The sequence below is a fragment of the Saimiri boliviensis genome, chromosome 11 (genome assembly GCF_048565385.1).
Source record: "Saimiri boliviensis isolate mSaiBol1 chromosome 11, mSaiBol1.pri, whole genome shotgun sequence".
Lineage (NCBI taxonomy): Eukaryota > Metazoa > Chordata > Mammalia > Primates > Cebidae > Saimiri > Saimiri boliviensis.
In genome coordinates this window covers 921,526-939,593 of record NC_133459.1, presented here as the reverse complement: position 1 = coordinate 939,593, position 18,068 = coordinate 921,526, and the positions used below count along the sequence as shown (strand labels likewise).

General features: G+C 46.8%; 1 protein-coding gene across 7 annotated transcripts in view; it reads left to right on the top strand.

Moving 5' to 3' along the window:
* Positions 1 to 18,068, top strand: part of GNB1 (G protein subunit beta 1) — a 106,202-nt gene that overhangs the window by 34,638 nt on the left and 53,496 nt on the right. The window lies entirely within an intron of this gene.

Below are 18,068 nucleotides of genomic sequence, written 5' to 3'. Positions count from 1 at the left end.
CCTTTATGTCTCAGGGTGTCCACAGTACCCTTAGGCCATGATGCGTATCTAAAACTCCCTTTATTGAATCTTTTTTAAGAGGCAAGGTCTCCCTGTGTTGGCCAGGCTGGTCTCAAAGTGCTGGGATTGTGGGTGTGAACCACCATGCTGGAGCCATTTATTGAATCTTTGGATCTAAACAGCATAACTATGTCCTAGGAATGTTAGGTTAGCCCTTTGGTAGCTATTTGAAAACCAAAACTCAGCTGGGCACGGTGGCTCACTCCTGGAATCCCTGCAGTTTGGGAGGCCAAGGCATGTGGATCCCCTGAGGTCAGGAGTTCGAGACCAGCCTGGCCAACATGGTGAAACCCCATCTCTAATAATAATGCAAAAATTAGCCAGATGTGGTGGTACACACCTCTAATCCTGGCTACTCGGGAGGCAGAGGAAGAATTGCTTGAACCTGGAGTTGGAGGTTGCAGTGAGTTGAGATGGCGCCATTGCACTCCAGCCTGGGCAAGGAGCAAAACTCTGCCTCCAAAAGAAAAAAAAAAAAAAAAGGAAACTAATACCTGTAAATTGAAGGAAACTGTATTTTATTCTTTTTTTTTTTTTTTTTTTTGAGATGGAGTTTCGCTCTTGTTACCCAGGCTGGAGTGTAATGGCGCGATCTCGGCTCACCGCAACCTCCGCCTCCTGGGTTCAGGCAATTCTCCTGCCTCAGCCTCCTAAGTAGCTGGGATTACAGGCACGCACCACCATGCCCAGCTAACTTTTTGTATTTTTAGTAGAGACGGGGTTTCACCTTGTCGACCAGGATGGTCTCGATCTCTCGACCTCGTGATCCACCCGCCTCGGCCTCCCAAAGTGCTGGGATTACAGGCTTGAGCCACCGCGCCCGGCCAACTGTATTTTATTCTTAAGTAGCCACAATTACTATTGGGTTGTACAGCTTCTCTAGCTTCAGAATCAGCTTGGACACCGCCCTGCCCCACCCCTTGTTTCCTGTTCCATGTTGATTTCATGCAGTGCTTGCTTTTTTGTCAAAGCAGCCACTGCAAGCCCGGCCTTGTGAGGATGTGACGTCATCAGGAAGGGTGTAGCGCCATCTGCTGTTGGAGACGAACCCCTTCGAGCTGTGGCTCCTTTGGTTTCCAGCAGCTGCTGTTTTGCTCTGCTTCCCTCAGCTTTAAAATGTCTTTCCATGTCCTGTGAGCTGGCTGCAGTGTCCCTGGCATCTTGTCCTTTGTTTTGGAAGCTGAAGCTTTCATGGTTCACAGTCTGGGCTAGATTTGCCACTGTGGTCTGATGAGTGCGGTGGTGTGTTCTCATGAGAAGGGACCCACCCTCTGGAAGTACCTGAACAAGGGTGAAAGGAGGGATCTGTCCCTTTTTAAGAATCAAAATTAAGTCTTTGGGGTGCTGCCTGTCACCCTAATGGAGGCCATAGGATGCCCAGGAAGAACTCATGGATGGGGGACCACAAAGGGGCCTCACCAGCGTGCATAATGTGGCCTATATGGTACAAGTGGAATTTGTCATTCAAAAAAATGGTTAAAAACAGACTTTTAGAAGACAGCCTGTGTTTTTCTTGACAGATGTGACAGGTGAACTGAAAACAAATGACTTGTTGAAATAACAAGTGACTGTCTTTGTTAGACTGTGATTCTGGCCATGGCCGCCTCTCCTGTTTTTGACACAGTAGGCAGATAAGACAGTGGGAATAGTTTTGAATGCTTTTAAAGGAAAGAAAAGACACCAGAGACTGTGCATTTGTGTTTTTATTCTGTGTTTCGGGGAGCAGAATTGTTCTGGATTCTACATTGCGGATCCACATGTGCTGCTTTGTGGCATGTCCTCCTCACCAGGGCAGTGCCAGAGTGAAGAACTGCATCAGCCTCCATACCCGTGGCCTTGTCTTTTGAGGTATGGCACTGCGAGATACCACGGTACAGTAGGAGAGAGACCACATTCCCTTAACTTTCATTACAGTATGTTGTTAGGGTGGTTCTACTTGATGATTATTGTTAATCTCTTACTGTGCCTAATTTATAAATAAAACTTTTTCATAGGATTAAGTTCCTGTCATTTGTATAGGAAAATATGCAGTGTAAAGGAAAAAATGTGGTCTGTATAAAGTGTGGGTACTTGGAGCATGTCCTTTATCAGGTATGGGGATACTGCTGTAAGTGCACATGTAGAGAAGTTTGTTCCCATGTTAAAGACATCATCTTTGCTTGACCTACCCATGTTCCCTTCTCAGACACCTCTCCCATAGTCCTTGTGGAAAGGGCAGCTGCCCACAGGACTTGATGTATCCTCCCCAGTTCCAGAGTGCACCAGCCACCTGGCCTGCAGACAGTGAGTGAGTGAGTTGGTGCAGAGGACTCTCTGGACACGACCCATGGCTGACATTTGATGATTGCTGTGATGTAGAACCCTAGGCTTCGTTGGGCCGTGTGCAAGATGACAGTGGTTGGTTAAGAGAGCAGTTAGCAGAAGGGCACAGAAAGCGCTCCAGAAGGAGAGAGAGAGGAGCCAGCCAGCACCAAGAGCCATCCCAGACTGGGCTCTTGGTTCCTCTTTCTGCTTTCTTGTTTCTAGTTCATTTTCCCTGGGGCCTCTCACATTCCTCCTCTCCCACTTTCCACTGAGAACCTTGGTTAGACTAGGTGTACTTTTGAAGGAGGGGGTAAAGGAAAGTCAGGAGTAGTTTTAATATTCTATTTCTAGAATTAACAATTCCTCAAAAATGTAGTTAATACCAAGTTTCTTTTCCCATTAAGATTTCTCATTAATTAAAAAAAAAAAAAAAAGGATTTCTCATTAGTAAGTAGGATTTTGAGATAGTGAATTTAATTACCTGGTGAAGATACCTGAAGTGATTAAAATCAATAGGCTCTCCATGTACCCAGGCTCTCCTGAATGTCTTTACTGTATTAGACTGTTTTCTAGGGTACTTCCCCCAGAAGAGTGAACAGTACATAAGCCTTTTTCTTGGGCTTTCTGAATTAATATTTTTGGTTTTAAATGAAATAACCCTTGTCAGAAATTACAGTTCTCGGTTGTCCCAGTGTATTACCAAACTGTTAATTGCTGCATTAGGTGGGACTGTGGAGGGGAAGAGGGAAACATTAATTAGGAAATTCCTGGCTGGGCGTGGTGGCTCACACCTGTAATCCCAGCACTTTGGGAGGCTGAGGCGGGCAGATCATGAGGTCAAGAGATCGAGACCATCTTGGCCAACATGGTGAAACCATGTCTCTACTAAAAAGACAAAAATTAGCTGGATGTCATAGTGTGTACCTATAATCCCAGCTAGTTACTCGGGAGGCTGAGGCAGGAGAATCGCTTGAACCCAGGAGGTGGAGGTTGCAGTGAGCCAAGATCTCGCCACTGCACCACTCCAGCCTGGGGACAGAGGGAGACTTCATGTCAAAAAAAAACAACCACCACAAAATTCCAGCCCAGTGCAGTAGCTCATGCCTATAATCCCAGCACTTTGGGAGACCAAAGTGGAAGGATCACTTGAGCTCCGAGTTGGAGATCTGCCTGGGCAACATAGCAAGATACCATCTCTAATTAAAAATTTTTAAAAAAGAAAGTCCAGCCGGGCGCGGTGGCTCAAGCCTGTAATCCTAGCACTTTGGGAGGCCCAGGCGGGTGGATCACGAGGTCAGGAGATCGAGACCATCCTGGTCAACATGGTGAAACCCCGTCTCTACTAAAAATACAAAACATTAGCTGGGCATGGTGGCGCGTGCCTGTAATCCCAGCTACTCAGGAGGCTGAGGCAGGAGAATTGCCTGAACCCAGGAGGCGGAGGTTGCGGTGAGCCGAGATCGCGCCATTGCACTCTAGCCTGGGTAACAAGAGCGAAACTCCGTCTCCAAAAAAAAAAAAGGAAGTCCTACTCAGGAAGTTGAGGCAGGAGGATCACTTGAGGCTGAGAGTTTGAAAACAGCCTGGGCAACATATAATGAGACCCATCTCTGGAAATATAAAAATTAGCCAGACGTGATGGCATGTGCCCTGTAGTCCCAGCTACTCAGGAAGCTTAGATGAGATCCTGCTTGTGTCCAGGAGTTTGAGGCTGCAGTGAGCTATGATGGTGCCACTGCACTCTATCCTGGGTGACACAGCAAGACCCTGTATCTTAAAAAAACTATAAAAAGGAGAAGAAGAAAGTCCATTGATTAAAAATATTTGGGAAGCTGCTTTACACCATAAGTCCTGAGAAACATAGTGGTGAAAAGTGAGAGGGCTCTGCCCTGAGCTTCCTGGTTCTCCTCTTCCTCAAATCAGAACTGTCACTTCATTCTTAGGTTAAGAATGTCATAGCGTCTAGTTCTGTAGACCCTGTATAGCTGCCGCCTCCTTGAAATTGCCAAGGAAGCAAACACCAGGTGTCTCTCTTTCCCCAGGTTACTCTGATGTACTTTCCTCACTTGAAAACTGACCTAGTATTTATTATTCCTGTTATGGAGGTTACGGTTTTGCTTGCTTTTTAGTCATTGCTCATGAACTTGGATGGAATTAAGGGTTGTTTTTTTTTGAGATGGAGTCTTGCTGTGTTGCCTGGGCTGGGGTGCAGTCGGCATTATCTCAGCTCACTGCAGCTTCCACCTCCCAGATTCAAGAAATTCTTCCACCTCAGCCTCCTGAGTAACTGGGATTATAGGCGCTCGCCACCACACCCAGCTAATTTTCTTTTTTCTTTTTTTTTTTTTTTTTTGAGATGGAGTTTCGCTCTTGTTACACAGGCTGGAGTGCAATGGCGCGATCTCGGCTCACCGCAACCTCCGCCTCCTGGGTTCAGGCAATTCTCCTGCCTCAGCCTCCTGAGTAGCTGGGATTACAGGCATGCGCCACCATGCCCAGCTCCTTTTTTGTATTTTCAGTAGAGACGGAGTTTCACCATGTTGACCAGGATGATCTCGATCTCTTGATCTCGTGATCCACCCGCCTCGGCCTCCCAAAGTGCTGGGATTACAGGCTTGAGCCACCGCGCCCGGCCTGCACTTTTTTAATTTTTAGTAGAGATGGGGTTTCACCATGTTGGCCAGGCTGGTCTGGAACCCTTGGCTTCAGGTGATCCGCTGACTCAGCCTTCCAAAGTGCTGGGATGATAGGTGTGAACCACTGCACTTTAAAACAAATTTTTTTTTTTTTAAACACATGACATCTTACTATATTGTCCAGGCTGGCCTCCAACTCATGAGCTTAAGCAATCTTCCTGCCTCAGCCCTCCCAAGTAGTTGGGATTATAGGTCGGAGCCAATGTGCCCAGCTTAAAAGCTTACTTAGGAGGGAAAGTCTGGGACCAACAGGAGATGTATCTGTCGTCCTTAAAACAGGTTTTGTAGTGAGTGCCTCTTGCTGTGTTTCTGCTGATTCAGTAAGGTCCCCTTCCTCTGCCTTTTCTTATGACTGAGCTTGTTTGTATTGTCAGTTTAAGAGAGGGATAGCCGGGCACGGTGGCTCAAGCCTGTAATCCCAGCACTTTGGGAGGCCGAGGCGGGTGGATCACAAGGTTAAGAGATTGAGACCATCCTGGTCAACATGGTGAAACCCCGTCTCTACTAAAAATACAAAAAAAATTAGCTGGGCATGGTGGCGCGTGCCTGTAATCCCAGCTACTCAGGAGGCTGAGGCAGGAGAATTGCCTGAACCCAGGAGGCGGAGGTTGCGGTGAGCCGAGATCGCGCCATTGCACTCCAGCCTGGGTAACAAGAGTGAAACTCCGTCTCAGAAAAAAAAAAAAAAAAAAGGGATAGCAGTTGGACTAAACATTCCAGGATGGAGACAATAAAGTTAATTTGCTTCTCACGTCCAGAGATAGAAGTGGAAGCTTTGTCAGTGTTTCCGCAGGTAAGAAGTCTTGACTAGTAGGAATAAGTCAGAATCTCAGGGACTTTACACCTGCTCATCCTCTCCTTGGGACTCTGTTCAGATTTCTCCACATCAGAGTGGCCTTCTCTGGCCACCTTCTAAGAAAGACCTCCCCATCTCACCTGTCTCCCCTTCTTACCCAGTTTCATGTTTCCTTAGCAATGGATAGCAGTCCATGTATCAAAATAGAGACATGCACTGTTGGCTTAATGTCTTCCTCGACCCACAAGCCAGCTCCGGAACAGCAAGTGCTGTGTCTTGTTTCCTACGGACTCCCCTGAGCTGTGGTGCCTGGCACATGATTGGAGATGGGCAGGTCGTTGTTGAGTGAATGAATGCAACCATACAAATACAAACCCAGATCTTGAGGCCACTTTATTGTTAAATGTTTTATCAACAATTGAAACTTTCATCCTATTTTCATGTTGTTATATAATATGGCTATATATGTACTTAGACTCCAAGTAAATATTTGTGCTTACTTTACTCTGGCTTAAACTGGCGCCTGGCACCAGAGTAGTCTCACAGAATACTTTTCTCACAGTGACCACATTAACAAACCAAGATGTTAGCTGAGCTTTACAGAGCACTGTGTTATTCTAAATGGCCTGAAGACATAGTTTCTCTTACTCCTGTTTCCTTCCAGTTCTCTTTCTGAATCATAGATGATTTAGAATATGGGTTATAAAAGTATTTCCAACTCAGAGTACTTTCTGTGTTTTGCAGTTTTTTTTTTTTTTTTTTTTTTTTTTTTTTTTTTTTTACAGGAAATAAGCTAAGTTTTGGAAGCAGGTCTTTTTAGTTTTATTTATTTTTTTTTTTGAGACGGAGTTTCGCTCTCGTTACCCAGGCTGGAGTGCAATGGCGCGATCTTGGCTCACCGCAACCTCCGCCTCCCGGGCTCAGGCAATTCTCCTGCCTCAGCCTCCTGTTAGTTTTATTTTTAAGATGGAGTTTACTCTGCCACCCAGGCTGTAGTACAGTGGCATGATCTCAACTCACTGCACCCTCCACTTTCCAGGTTCAAGCAGTCCTCCTGCCTCAGCCTCCGAAGTAGCTGGGATTACAGGCAAGAGCCACCACACCCAACTAACTTTTGTATTTTCAGTAGAGACAGGGTTTCAACATGCTCGTCAGACTGGTCTTGAACTCCTGACCACTTCCAGTGGTCAGCCCACCTTGGCCTCCCAACGTGTTGGGATTACAGGTGTGAGCCATTGTGCCCAGCCTAGAAGCATGTCTCTTTTCTTGCCTGGTGGGGAGATATTTTCCCTTTAAAGATTGGCTCTCATTCTGTAATGCAAAAATATGTTCGTGTTTCTAGGATTTCTCTTTAAGAGACTAGCGGTCAGAGTTTGGCAGAGACTACCACAGTCCCCTGGGCTGTTCGTGCCCATGTGTTTGCTCTCTCTAGGCTTACTTGACTCCCTGGGGATGAGTACCTGGGAATACAGTTGGTAAGAGCTTTAAATTAGGCCAGGCTAAAAAGTTTGATTTTTTTCCGTAGGAGGAATATTTGAAGACTTCTGAGCGGAGGAGTCACATGTCAGAGCTGTCCTTCAGAAGGATAAATCAGGCAGTGCTGTTTAAGATGGATTGAAGTGGAAAAGAGGTGGGATAGAGAAGCAGATTAGTAATGGGCCAAGCAAAGATGGTGAGCCGGCAGGAGACTGCAGCAGTGGGGGTGGAGCCCGGGGCCGGAGGGAAAGGGATGGAAGCGGGGCTTGAGTCTGCTGCAGGAGAGCTGGGAGGGGCTGCGGTGGGTTTGGAAAGGAGAGGGCTACTGAGGCTCACTTTACACTGGTGGAATCTGAAAGGATTGAACCCTCAGAGCACTGCAGCATGTAGAGCTTTCTAGGAACTGGAGTGCATTCAGGGAAAGAGAGTAAAGAGTAGATCCTCGAGTTGGTAGAAGGACCACAAAAGAACCAGTGGAGGGTTCAGAAGGGGGTGTGACTGGGTGTGGCAGATGTGAAGCTGGGTGTGGAGCCGGGTTGGTGAGAGCAGGATGAGGGGCTGCTGTTGCTGGCCCCTGAGTGGGTGGTAGGCCTGTCAGTAGCACTCCACTTGCAATGGACTGAGAGCCTGAGTACATAGCAAGGCACACAAGACGGTCACTTTTTTTTTTTTAAGAGATGTGTCGGCTGGGTGCGGTGGCTCACCTCTGTAATCCCAGCACTTTGGGAGGCTGAGGCGTGCAGATCACAATGTCAGGAGTTCAAGACCAGCCTGACCAACGTGGTGAAACCCTGCCTGTACTGAAAAAAAAAATAAAGACATACAAAAATGAACTGGGTGTGGTGGCAGGCGCCTGTAATCCCAGCTGCTAGGGAGGCTGAGGCAGGAGAATTGCTTGAATCCGGGAGGTGGAGGTTGCAGTGAGCTGAGATCATGACACTGCACTCCAGCCTGGTGACAGGGCAAGACTCCATCTCAAAAAAAAAAAAAAAAAAAAAAAAAAGAGTCTTACTCTGTTGCCTAGGCTGACATGCAGTGGCTTGCTGCTGCTGTGAATTCCTGAGTTCAGCCAGTCCTCCTGTCTTAGTCTCTGGAGTAGCTAGGACTACAGGTATGCACCAGCATGCCTAATTTTTTTAAAAAAAATTTTGAGACGGAATCTTTCTCTGTTTCCCACGCTAGTCTCAAACTCCTGACCTCAAGTGATCCTCCCCTGGGATTATTGGCATGAGCTACCACGCCTGGCTCCTAATGTTTGGCATCTGTTTTTTTCTTAGAGGTGGCGTCTTGCTCTGTCACCAGGCTGGAGTGCAGTGGTGCCATCTCGGCCCAGTGCAACCTCCGCCTCCAGGGTTCAAGCAATTTTCCTGCCTCAGTGTCTCAAGTTAACTGGGACTACAGGTACTCGCTACCACACCCAGCTAATTTTTGTAGTTTTAGTAGAGACGGGGTTTTACCATGTTGGACAGGATAGTCTCAATGTCTTGACCTCATGATCTGCCCGCTTTGGCCTCCCAAAGCCCTGGGATTATGAGCGTGAGACATTTGGCATCTCTTTTTATATATTCAATCACAGTATGTTTATTTTTTTTTCCCAGTAAAGTGAATGTCTCTTTAACAGACTTTCACCCTACTGCCAAAATAAAGTGAAGGCTTGTCCTTATGGCAGGCTGCAAGACTGTTGTATCTTCATACGAATCTCTGCTTTAAGAAGTTGTATGGCTTTGTCCTGTCCTCCACTAGGTGTGAGTTAGTGATTTTTCCTCTTTGGGCAGTATTTTTTGAGAAAAATACTATGGTGCCATGAAATTTAAGGCAGCCTTCCCCTGAGGATAACCAAATCCAAACCCAACTGAAGACTACATTTAATTAACCACTTATCCCCACACACTAGTGGCTCAGCAGAAAAAGAGGTATACACAATTCTGGGTACAGGTACTGCTTAATTTAGTTTTCTGTTGCTATCCTCTAATATTCAATAAAAAAATTGTGAGATGCACAAAAATGATTTCTTCTTAAGAGAGAGATAAAGGGAAGCCAACTCAGAGATGACCCAGATGTTGGAACTGCCAGAGACTTTAAATGACTGCGATTGATGGGGTAAAAGATTGAGTGAGAAAGGTGTACAGCATGCATCATTCATGGAAAGATTGAGAATTTCAAGAGGCAGAAACTCTAGAAAAAGTTAAATAGAAATGTTAAAGATTTTTTAAAACCTCATAGATGAATAATTTGTTCAGTGAGTTTTATCAGCAGATTGGCTTAGCACAGCTGAATAAAGAAATCAGTGAAACAGGTCAATAGAAATCCAAAATAAAACAAGCAGAAATAAATAAACCAAAGCAAAGACAGTGTTTAGACCATGCACAGTGGCTCACACCTGTAATCCCAACACTTTGGGAGGCTGAGGCAGGTGGATCACCCGAGGTCAAGAGTTTGAGACCTTCCTGGCCAACATTGTGGTTCACACCTGTGATCCCAGCACTTTGGGAGACTGAGGTGGGAGACTCACTTGAGCCCAGGAATTTGAGAGCAGCTTGGGCAACATAGCGAGACTTCATCTCTACAAAAAAAAAAGAAAAAAAAAAACAATCAGCCCTAGGTGTTCTGCCCGTGCCTATGGTCTGAGCTACTCAGGAGACTGAAGTGCGAGGATCGCTTGAGCATGGGAGGTTGAAGCTGCAGTGAACCAAGATTGTGCCACTGTATGTGGCCTGGGTGACAGAGCGAGATCTAGTGCCACAAAAGACTTTCTTTTTTTTTTTGAGACGGAGTTTTGCTCTTGTTACCCAGGCTGGAGTGCAATGGCGCCATCTCGGCTTACCGCAACCTCCACCTCCTGGGTTCAGGCAATTCTCCTGCCTCAGCCTCCTGAGTAGCTGGGATTACAGGCACGCGCCACCACGCCCAGCTAGTTTTTTGTATTTTTAGTAGAGACGGGGTTTCACTATGTTGACCAGGATGGTCTCGATCTCTCGACCTTGTGATCCACCCGCCTCGGCCTCCCAAAGTGCTGGGATTACAGGCTTGAGCCACCGCGCCCGGCTCTTTTTTTTTTTTAAAGATGAGGTTTCACCATGTTGGGCAGGCTGGTCTTGAACTCCCGACCTCAGATGATCCACCTGCCTTGGCCTCCAAAGTGCTTGGATTACAAGTGCTAGCCACCATGCCTGGCCCACAAATAACTTTTTTTAGACCAAAGCTGTGGAGTTCATTGCCAGTAGATCTGCCCTGTGAGATGGAGGAAGTTCTTCAAGCAGAAATGGATCCCATCACACTGCAGTTCTCTTCTGGTGCTATCTAGTTTCATATAAATCAGACCAGCCAAACGAAGAGAAGCATATAGCAAGGACTAGGAAAACACAGATCCTCCAAGCCTCCTCCCCATGGAGTCACTCTCCTGACAAATCATGCTCAGTGAGCCGCTAACCAGGAAGCTCCCCTGAGCCTTGGTGTTGAGCCTTTTTTTATTTTTATTTTTATTTTTATTTTTTATTTTTGAGACGGAGTTTCGCTCTTGTTACCCAGGCTGGAGTGCAATGGTGCAATCTCGGCTCACCGCAACCTCCGCCTCCTGGGTTCAGGCAATTCTCCTGCCTCAGCCTCCCGAGTAGCTGGGATTACAGGCATGCGCCACCATGCCCAGCTCATTTTTGTATTTTCAGTAGAGACGGGGTTTCACCATGTTGACCAGGATGGTCTCGATATCTTGACCTTGTGATCCACCCGCCTCGGCCTCCCAAAGTGCTGGGATTACAGGCTTGAGCCACCGCGCCTGGCCGGTGTTGAGCCTTTTTAATGGGGCTTTGTTACTTGGGCACAGTTGATTGAACATAGTCTCTAGCCCGTCTTCCACCCCAATCAGAATGGTTTCAAACCCCAACTGTCTAATCTCATGGTTGGTCTTTCTGGTAACTAGCCTCTAGCTTGAGTCAGTTCATCTCTTAGTCAAAACATGGAAGCTCATGAATAACAAAGAGATGCCTCTCACTCTGGAACATCCCATAGTTTTTGAAGTTCCTTCTTAGAAGTAGGCACAAAGACCAGATGGAGTCTTCAGAAACCATGTAGAAATAAAATGCTAGATAATTGTGTTACAAAGGGTGGAAGGGAAGAAATATCATGAGCCTTAAACCACACAGGGATTAGGGTGCCCATCGGGTGTGCAGTCAGAATTCTTGTATCACTTGCCTCCCAAAACCTTAACTACTGATGGCCTGCTGTTGACTGGACGCCTTACTATAGCAGTCAACAGATAGGTTTTGTTTTGTATATTATATATTGTGATAAAGCAAGCCAGAGAAAACATTAAGAAAATCCTAAGGAACAGAAAATATATTTGCTATTTATTTAATAGAAGTGGACCCCTTGTGAAGATGTTCCTCGTCATCAAGGTAGAGGCTGAGGAGGAGGAAGAGATGGGGTTGGTCTTGCTGTCTTGGGTGGAGGAGGTGGGAGGGGAGGTAGGCGAGGCAGGCATACTTGGTGGAACTTTACTGAAGTACATAATTTCTGACTTTTCTGCTTTTTCATTTATCTAAAAAGTTTCCGTATGGTACCACCTTTCTAATGTACGCTTTAGTTTTAGTTCCTGTATTGTGAAAGGTCTGTGTCCTAAAGAAGTCAAGGTAATGGGGAGTCTTGGGTAATGGGGACCCGCTGCCAGATTGCCGTGTGTCTACGTGTTTTTGGCACTGCTGCTTCCTCCTCATCTGGCACCGCTTTGGAAGCATGGACATCTGTCAAGTTGTCCTCTGTTAATTCCTCTGGTGTGGTGTATAACAGCTCTTGAATTTCTCCAAGGTCCGTATGTCACAGTCCTTACCCCTAACCTTTTAAAAGCATATCCATAATCTTTTCATGATTTCCTTGATTGACTCTCAGAAATCCTGGGAGGTCAGGCGCAGCATCTGGACATAGTCCTCCTCTCCAGCAGGAAATGATTGTTTCAGGCTTCGTGGCCTTCACAGCCTTTTCTGTAACAACCTTGGCATCTTCAGTGCTATAATCTTTCCGTTGTTCTTAGAGTATGTTCTGTCTATTGGGATTCTCTTTCATATCACTGACAATTCTTTCCATAGAGTACTGTGTGTCATGAGCCTTAAAGGTCCTGTGACCCCCTAATGTAGAGGCCGAGGGAGAAGTGCTGTGTTTGGGGGTAAGCAGACCACTTCAGTGCCTTCGGTATTGAACTCATGGGGTTCTGAGTGGCCAGGGGCATTGTCCAATATCAGAAGAACTTTAAAAGGCAGTCCGTTACTGGCAAGGTACTTGCTGAGCACAGATGAAGAACATTGATCGAACCAATCCAGAAAAAGGGATTTTGTTGTCCCAGTCTCATTGCACAACCAAGAGACTGGCAGCTGGTGTTTATCTTTTACCCTTCAAGGTTCAGGGGTTAGCAGCTTTATCGATAAGAGCACTCCTGATCATAAACCTGACTGCATTTGCACAAAACAGTAGAGTTGGCCTCTCCCTACCTGTCTTCAATGCTGGGGCTCGCTTCTCTTCCTTACTAATAAGTATCTTTTGTGGCAGTTTTTCCAGAATAGGGCACTTTTGTCTGCATTAAAAACCTATTCAGGCAGATTTTCTTTTCCTCAATGATCTTCTTCATGGCATCTGGGAACTCTGGTGCCTCTTGGTTGGCAGAAACAGCTTCTCTATAATCTTAGCGTTTTTTTAAGCCAACCCTCTTTCTAAACTGGTAAGCCACCCTTTGCTGTCATTAAATTCTCTAGCTTTTAAGTCCTTCACTTTCAGCTGGAACTGGTGGCTCATGCCTAGAATCTGAGCACTTTGGGAAGCCAAGGCAGGAGGATAGCTTGAGACATACTGTTTTTTTGTTTCTCCATAAACAAAGAAACAAAAAAATTTAGTCAGGTACAGGTATGGCATGTGTCTTAATCCTTGCTATTTAGGGGGCTGAGGCAAGAGGGTGGCTTATGCCCAGGAGTTTGAAGCTGCAGTGAGCTGTTCAAGGCTGTCACCCACTTGGTTGACAGACTCTGATTTATTTAGAGATGGAGTCTCGTTCTGTCGCCCAGGCTGGAGTGCAGTGGCGTGATCTCGGCTCAGGCTCTCTGCAACCTATGTCTCCTGGGTTCAAGTAATTCTCCTGTCTCAGCTTCCCGAGTAACTGAGATTACAGGTACCAGCCACCCGCCTGGCTAATTTTTGCATTTTTAGCAGAAATAGGGTTTTACCATACTGGCCAGGCTGGTCTCAAACTCCTGACCCCCTGCCTCCGCTTCCCAAGGTCGGCTCGCCTTGGCCTCTAAAAGTTCTGGGCTTACAGGCATGAGCCACCGTGCCTGGACAAGAGTACCGAATCTTTAACACAGTAATTCCATCTTCGGAAATCCCCTGAGGATTTTAACCTAATGCAACCATGAAAATAGGCCACCTACTGCTGGGTGCTTGGCTAAGTGAGCCAGGGCGCTCACAGTCACTGAGAATGGCTCCGTATCCACCGCAGCATCACCTAAAAAAAATTTTATCCATCTGCACACTGATCCTTCCTTGGGTAAGTGGCTTTGCTGCTCTGGACTGGGAGGCAGGACCTGATGGAACCCACACTGCCTCTTCACTTTGCTCTGATCTTCAGAGAACGTGGTCTCATCGGACCCAGCCTGTACACTGCGCTTCAGCTCTCTTCCCAGGTCTGAGTCTGAGAGCCATTCTGATGTAGTTCCAGGGTTTTGCACGAATCACATAGAACCACATGAGAATAGTCCTCCTTGTTTTTTATTAGTTTAATTTGCATTGGTGGAGTATCTCTTTGTTCCCCTCTTCACATTATAGAAATTTTCACACTGTCTACGCTGAATGTAAGATTCAGGTGGGTAGCTAACAGAGTCTGTTTTGTAGACTTGTGTCTTCAGCATCTGGCATATGATCTTAAGATATAGGCACTCAAAAGTATAGGTTGACTGCATGGGTATTGAGGGGCTTTGACCCATAAACGGCTTTCAAATAAAGCTAAGGTATTAGACTTTAAAGACTAGAGTTCGAGATGTAGCCTGGAGGCACCTGAAATGGTTTGGTGGCCTGTGGTGCGGGTCCTTCCCCTTCACAGGAAGGAATGGTCTGGTGTGTATAGGCTGATTTGCCCACAGAAGACAGGACAGCAGGGCTCACACCAGACCAGGCCACTGCTGGGCCAGAGGGCCTAAAAGCTATGTTGTGGGGTGGGTTTATTTCAGCATTTAAAAAATTCTATATGTAACTTAGTTTGCTTGTTAAATTGATGATATATTTGTATTTACTCTTGTAAACCAGTGATCTGAATTATTTTATTTTTTCCTTTTTTTATTTTTATTTTTTGGGAGGTGGAGTCTTGCTCTGACGCCCAGGCTGGAGTGCATTGGTGTGATCTCCGCTCACTGCGACCTCTGCTTCCTGGGGTCAAGCGATTCTCCTGACCCAGCCTCCCAAGTAGCTGGAACTATAGGTGCAAGCCACCATGCCCAGCTAATTTTTGTATTTTTAGTAGAGATGGGGTTTCACCATGTTAGCCGGGATGATCTTGATCGCCTGACCTTGTGATCTGCCCGCCTTGGCCTCCCAAAGTGCTGGGATTATGGGTGTGAGCCACTGCGCCCAGTCTATTTTTTCCTTTTAAGATGTATTTTATTTAAAATTGACACATAATAATTTATACATTTATGAAGTACAGTGTAATATTTCACTGCATGTATATATTACATAATGATCCAATCAGTCAGGGTAATTAGTGTATCTATTCACTTAAACATTTATCATTTCTTTTTGCTGATCACATTCCAAGTTCTCCCTTTTCACTATCTTAAAATACACAATACATTATTACTAATTATAGTTACCCTACTGTTTATAATAGAACACAAGAATTTATTTCTCCTGTTAAACTTTTTGTTTTTTGTTGATTTTGTTTTTAGAGGCAGGATTAGCTCTGTTGCCCAGGCTGGAATGCAGTGGTGCAGTCATGGTTTATTGTAGTCTCTAACTTCTGGGCTCAAGTCATCCTCCTGCCTCAGCCTCCCAAGTAGCTGGGACTAACATGCCGGGCTGGTTTTTAAGGTGTTTTGTTTGTTTGTTTGTTTAAATGGAGTCTTGCTCTTTCACCCAGGCTGGAGTTACAGTGGTGCAGTCTCGGCTTACTGCAACCTCTGCTGCCCAGGTTCACGCAGTTCTCCTGCCTGAGCTTCCCAAGTAGCTGGAATTACAGGCGAGTGCCATCACGCATGGCTAATTTCTGTATTTTTAGTAAAGATGGGGTTTTTTTTCTTAAGGTTTTTTTCTTTTCTTTCTTTTTTTTTTTTTTTTGAGACGGAGTTTCGCTCTTGTTGCCCAGGCTGGAGTGCAATGGCGCGATCTCGGCTCACCGCAACCTCCGCCTCCTGGGTTCAGGCAATTCTCCTGCCTCAGCCTCCTGAGTAGCTCGGATTACAGGCATGTGCCACCATGCCCAGCTAATTTTTTGTATTTTCAGTAGAGACGGGGTTTCACCATATTGACCAGGATGGTCTTGATCTCCTGACCTCGTGATCCACCCGCCTCGGCCTCCCAAAGTGCTGGGATTACAGGCTTGAGCCACCGCGCCCGGCCTCTTTTTTTTTTTTTTTTTTTTGAGACAGAGTCTCACTTTGTCACCAGGCACCAGGCTGGAGTGCAGTGGCGCGATCTCGGCTCACTGCAACCTCCGCCTCCTGGCTTCAAGTGATTCTCCTGCCTCAGCCTCCCAAGTAGCTAGCTGGGATTATAGGCACACGCCACCACATCCACCTAATTTTTTTTGTATTTTTATTAGAGACAGGGTTTCACCATGTTGGCCAGGATGGTCTCGATCTCTTGACCTCATGATCCACCCGCCTCGGCCTCCCAAAGTGCTGGATTTACAGGCATTAGCCACCGCACCCAGCCCTTGCCTTAAGCTTTTAAATAGAGACTGGATCTCACTATGTGGCCTGGGTAGGTCCTGGACTCCTGGCCTCATCAGAATTCCTGCCTCAGCCCCCTAAAGCATTGGGATTACAGGTGTGAGCCCAGCTCCTGATTTTCTTTAAGGGTGGTGGTACTGGTTTAGGTTTACATTATTATGGGACCAGTAGTCTTGTCCTTAGTGTGGGGTTCTATGAGCTGGATAGTCAGAAAAAGAGCACACATTTGGGTCATCTTGTTTTTAGTCAGAAATGGGTCCAGACAGCTCTCCATGTGAGTCTGGGCTAAGGTGGTTTGATAGCACTTTTATCATCCTTACTCCAAGCATGAGTCGTGATTTGAGCCACAGGGCAATCTAGGCACTGAAATAGAGCAGCTGGGTTCGATGGCTCATGCCTGCAATCCCAGCACCTTGGAAGGCCGAGCCGCAAGGATCGTTTGAGCCCAGGAGTTCAAGACCAGCCTGTGCAACATGGCAAGACCCCATGTCTACAAATAATTGTTTGTTTGTTTTAGTCAGCTGGGCATGGTGGTGCATGCCTGTGGTCCCAGCTACTCAGGAGGCTGAGGCAGGAGGATCACTCAAGCCCCGGAAATCGAAGCCACAGTGAGCCATGATTGCGCCACTGCACTCCAGCCTGACTGACAGAGGGTGACCCTGTCTCAAAAAAATAATTAATAATGACAGAATAGAGCAGACTATGTATATTTTTTTCTGAGTAGTATTTCTTTTCTTACCTGTCCCTTGATATGGAAAATACTTGGAAAGATTTATATTTAGTGATTGAGATAATTTTGACAGTTAAGCAGTTCTCTACCGGGGTCAGTATTGCCTCTCAGGGGACGCCTGGTGACTGGTAAAGCTGGGGAAAGGAGCGCTACTGGCATGCCATATATCCTACAGGGGACACACATTGCTGAGGACACACACACACCCCCCTGGGGACACACATCGCTGAGGACACACACACACCCCTGGGGACACACACACCACTGAGGACACACACCCCTGGGGGGACACACATTGCTGAGGACACACACACATGCCTGGGGACACACACCCCTGGGGAGACACACATCGCTGAGGACACACACACACTCCTGGGGACACACACACCACTGAGGACACACACCCCTGGGGACACACACATTGCTGAGGACACACACACATGCCTGGGGACACACACCCCTGGTGACACACATCGCTGAGGACACACACATGCCTGGGGACACACACATACCCCTGGGGACACACACATCGCTGAGGACACACACACCCCCCTGGGGACACACACATCGCTGAGGACACACACATACCCCTGGGGACACACACACCACTGAGGACACACACCCCTGGGGGGACACACATTGCTGAGGACACACACCCGTGGGGACACACACCACTGGCGACACACATCGCTGAGGACACACACACACACCCCTGGGGACACACACATGCCTGAGGACACACACATACCCCTAGGGACACACATCGCTGAGGACACACACATATCCCTGGGGACACACCGCTGAGGACACATACACACCCCTGGGGACACACACACACACACACATACACACACAGACACACATACACACATACCCCTGGGGACACACATCATTGAGGACACACACACCCCTGGGGACACACATCCCTAGGGACACACCACTGAAGACACACATACCTCTGGTGGGACACACCCCTGGGGACACACACACACAACTTTGGGGACATACAAACACACCGCTGCCTAAAATGTTTGTTGTACTGAAGTTGAGACCCATGCTTTGAAACATGATGATTCAATGGCATC